Genomic DNA, 4,899 nt, shown 5'->3' with positions numbered 1-4,899 from the left:
AGCCTAGAGAGAAGCAGCAGGACAGCTCGTGTCATTAGCTGGGATATTTTCCATTCATTGTGAGCATCTTAGAAAATTGTCCCTTCTGCAAAGGGAGCCACTGTGCCTGGGGCAGTGCAGGCCCACTATAAAAGCCAGTGCGACTCCCTCGCTCTCTCATCCATTTCCTTCACCTCCTCCTCTGTGTGAGCCAGGTGAATCTGAGACTCCCTTCTCCTCCTCCTCCTTCTGCTCAGGGATAGAAGTGTGTTGTCTTCTCCCCCTCTTATTTTCTCAGGTACGCCTGGATTGTACCTCAGCCACAACAGAATGTCTGGGTGACCCTAGCCAATGTCACAGGACAAGATCACCTATGCTTAAGTACTGCTACCCCACAGAACCCGTTCTCTACCTTCTTGGTTGGTGCACTGTTGATGGCAGAAGAATTAACAGCCCTGTGTAACACCTCTCTAGGCAGTGGCCAGTCTCTTTGTACACAGTGGATCAGCTCCTGGGATAGCTGGCTATCTTGAGCAGGCATATTGCCTGCGTTACCACCGCAAGAACGGCAGTCTGCAGCCTGGTGGGTGAGCAGTACCAAGGTGATTTACCAAAACACCACTGCTTGGTGTAACATCACTACTACCAAGTGGACAATGTCCTTTAATATCACAAGTGCTCAAGCATCAGCTACATTAACTAAACTTGGCTGTCGGTTAAGTAAATTTAGTAACGCTACCAGTAGTGCTTTAGTGGGCTTGCTGACTGATGTTGATTCCGTACAATAAGCTACATTGCAGAATCGTGGTGCCATTGATTTTCTATTGCTGGTCCATGCTCATGGCTGTCAAGATATTAAAGGCATGTGTTTTATGAATTTAAGTGATCCTTCGCAATCCATTCATGCAAAGATTCAAGAACTACAACACTTAACAAAGCAACTGCAAGTTAGTGATSAGTGGAATCCTTTTGGGACATGGACATGGGGATGGCCTTGCCTATAGAAATTATTGCTTTTTTGCTGCTTACTATTTGTAATTTTCCTTTGTATTTCCTGTTGTATCCCTTGTATGCTATCTTTATTACATTCTACTATGGACTCCTCTTTACAACACAACATTGTTCGTGTGGTGGAATATAGATGTGTTCCAATAATGGACCACGCAGTGGCATGTATCCAGACTACGTGATACTTGGTGAGAATGGTCTAGTGTTGTAACTTTTTAGTGCCTAGAACAATACCACTGTGTTAAGCGGAATACAAATAAGTAACTGACAAAGTCTTGGAAATCTGTGAGAAACGACAACAGTTGGTTACATACAGATTCTGTGGCTTCCAGCCACAGAACCATGAGAAGAACCATCAGAACCATGAGAAGCAATCAACATGAAGGTCAGAAGTTGAAGAGTAATGAAATAGTGCCCCTCAAAGTCAAATGTGGCCCCCAAAATAAGTCTGCATGCGTACACAGTATCATAGCCCAGTTATGAAACCAGGGCAGAGTTGGGCTAGACTCCCTGCACTTGTTGGCCTCATGTGCAGGGACTCCTGCCTACCGCGAATAATCATAAATACCAGAATTTTTCCGAAGGAGAGGGAGGCTGCTACACAACAGAGGACCACGTTGCCTCCTTGGGAATGCCTGAAAATATTGTGCCTGATGACTCTCACTCATCATGCAGACGATTGGGACAAGCATTGGAGTGGTCCTTCTCAAGATTACCATTGGGTCGGTCTGTTTGTATCTACTAATAAACTGCTTGCTTCTGAAGGGTATTTGTGTGTGTGTGTGTGAGAGAGAGAGAGAGAGAGAGTTTGTGTGGGCTTCCCAAACTGGATGTTTGGTCCAGGGAATCTAGCTAGAACAAGTGCTCAGACTCAGATTTCAAGGAGGGGCAGGAAGGGCCTGGTGCCAAACACCAAAGAAGTCATAAACTCTTTGTGCATCCCTGTGCTTTGCAGGGGCTCTGTCCTTCCTTTCACAGCTCAGTGACATGAGGACCCATGTCCCTCTGCTTCCATACCTGTTCAGCACCAGGTCTACCTGACTTAGAGCCAGGTTGATGAGCTACAGTGGTGCCCTTGGCATTGGCACCTGGACACAAGGAGCCTGCATTCCATCCACTGACACTGCRTTGGCAGCAGATCCACTCAGGCACGGCAAGCAGGAGGTGGGCAGGATTTCTCAGCCTTTCTCCCTTTACGTAAAGCTAAGGTTATCCTTCTGGACTCTCTAGCATTGGGCAGAGGGGTTGTGTCTGGGCCAGGAGAAGCACACAGTACTGCCCACCAGTCATGCCAAGGCACTCCAAGTATTGTGACCTGCAATTAAACTGTGGTTCCCAGCTGGTGCAAAACTGTCCTTGGTGAAGCCTGAAACAGGCAGTAGCAGAGGGTGAGCTTTGGAGGGGGGATGAAAAGGAGGGCTCAGGAGACAGGGGCTGCATTCCTGTGCCTGTGCCCTGGGCAGCTCTCAGACAGGACTGTGCTATAACCACTCAGTTGGGGTCGAGCTCCTTCTGGCCCTGGGAACCTGCTGCTCTGTGGTATTTGTGGATAGAGCAGTGGAGAGTGCCCCTGTCAGGAGCAGCATGTTCCCTCATAGTGAGGGAGCATGTACGCACAAGTAGAGACTGACCTGCACCTGCTCACATATCCCTGCATGGAATCATGCACAAATTTGTGCACCCACATGGACTCATGCAAATCCAGCATGCCCACAAGCACACACAAGAAAAGAACATGTGCCTAAGCATGAGCAGCACCTGTGGACTCAGCTGAGGAAATGCTGCCAAGCAGCCAGGATGGCTAGCGCTTGAGCACCCTTGGGAAGAACTTGGCCCCAAACATGCTGGTGCTGCTAGTGGTTTGGGGACCCTCAGAGGCACCACAGAGAGGTTCCATGGCAAAACAGGCCAAAAAGATTTTCTGGAGAATGGTTTTATGCAGCATAGGTTCAAAACCWAGCAGCGCAGCCCACTCACCAGGGGAGGTGACAATAACTGAGTATAGGAGTGAGCTAGGAGGGAGGGAGTTAGAAAGAAGGAGGTGCATATCCTCCTGTATGGGAGCCTTTGGGCACCCAGCTGAGGACTGCAGCAGCTGGGTGCCTTCCATCAAACAGGGCCAGAAGCAGGCACACAGGARTCACCCAGGCCTACATCACTTGCCTGCGCTGGACCCCTCTGGCACTTGAGCTGAGTCTTCTGCCCACACTGATGTCTTCCTGCCCTGGAAGTCCTTGGCCTTTCATCCAAGTATTCAGAACAAGCCTGCATGGGGGAATGGGCACGACATAAAGTGGGAAATGGAGAGGCAACAACACAGGAAACAAAAAAGCAGTGACAGAGCCTGAGTCACTTAGCTGGGATGTTTTGCACTGGAGAGAAGCTTGCCAGAAAATCATCACTTCTGCAAAGCATGTCTCTGGGCCTGGGGTAGTGTAGGACCAGTATAAAAGCCAAGCCAACTGTTCACTCTACCACTTTCTCTCCTATCCTCCTCCTTGGGAATTGGATGAGTATGCAGATCTTCTCCCATCCCTCCCCTCCTCCTCCTCCTCCTCCTCCTTCTCCTGCTCCTGCAAGACGAGATCTCACCTCAGTGGATATCTCAGCTGATGTCAGCTCTGTCCCCTGTGGAGGGTCAGAGTTTCTTTTCTTGGGAGAGGGAAGGGAAGAGAAGGTCTTGCTCAGAGAGACACTGAGGCTTGGCTGAGGTGACTTGGTGCTTCTGGGCTAGGCTGGAGCCTCCCGGGGCCTGGCTGCTCTTTGCAAGGACCCTGGCAAGCTGAGGCAAAGAAACTCATGTGCTGCTTTGCACAGCCTGCAAATTCCAGCCCTTCAGATGCCTTGGCTCTTTTTGCATAGCCCTGTGTCAGAGATCCCAGTCCCACCTCCTAGGAACTACCAACTTGCTCTTTAAATCAATATCTCTCAGCGGGACCTCAGAGGCCAGGGAACTGCGGTGCTAAGGAGCCCAGCTCCCCCTGGTGTGACCCAGCCCAGGCTGGCCCTGCCTCTCTGCTCTGCACCACCCAGGATCCCGCTGTCTGCAATGACAGGCAGCGAGTTGTGGCCTCAGGGCCTCAGGTGATGCTTCCAGGCCCAGCAGGCCAGAGAGCTGTGGCCAGCAGAGGCCTGATTTCCTGAATCATCATCCAGGTGCTGGGGATTTGCTGTGSTGTAGCACAGAATGAGATGATGATGCCAACAGCTGGGGCTGCCTTGGTGGCCCCTGCATGCCCTGAGCCTGAGGCTGTACTGCCATTTTATGTGTCCAGTCAGAGAGGGCAAGTTAGACCTCAAGAGGCATCCAGCAGCATTGCCTATTATGGATGGCTTATGCTGGTGCCAGGGGAAAAGGCACTGTCCTYGTCCCCTAGAAAGCCCTCCTTCCCCTGCCCACATCACAGCCTAGTAACGGAAGGCATGCAAAGGTCACCACAGTGGCACCAAGCTTGCCCCGACAGCGGGGCTGCATTGCAAACTCCATGCAAACTTCCTGTCTGCCCAGCAGATGCAGCTGGGCACCCAGCACTGTCTTGGGAGGGCATCACCACGCATCGCTGCAGAGAGCAGGTCTCTGTCCCTTCCCCACATTCCTCTCAAGCCCTCCCAAGCACAGGGAACATGGTCTCCAGACCAGTGTCTGCAGAGGGCCCTGCTGCTCCCAGGCTATGGCTGTGCCCTGCAGCATACAGCCTGGCATCCTGGCCCTCCCAGCAACTCCCTCTCCCATGCAAACACTTTCCACAGAGCACCAAGTTCTTCTTAACCCTCTTTCAGAGTCCACCACACAGAGGACAGAAAAGGCAGCCTCTGTCAACAGTCCTCCACACGGGCAGACAAAAGAGACAGTGAACAGCAAAAGATCTTTGCTGCCAAAAGGCAGACACACTTCTTCCATCAGGACACTTC

Source organism: Rhea americana, unplaced genomic scaffold (assembly GCF_003343005.1).
Source record: "Rhea americana isolate MKP2758 unplaced genomic scaffold, rheAme1 scaffold_749, whole genome shotgun sequence".
Taxonomy (NCBI): Eukaryota; Metazoa; Chordata; class Aves; order Rheiformes; family Rheidae; genus Rhea; species Rhea americana.
The sequence above is the reverse complement of the archived record's forward strand: the minus strand, read 5'-3'. Positions refer to the sequence as shown.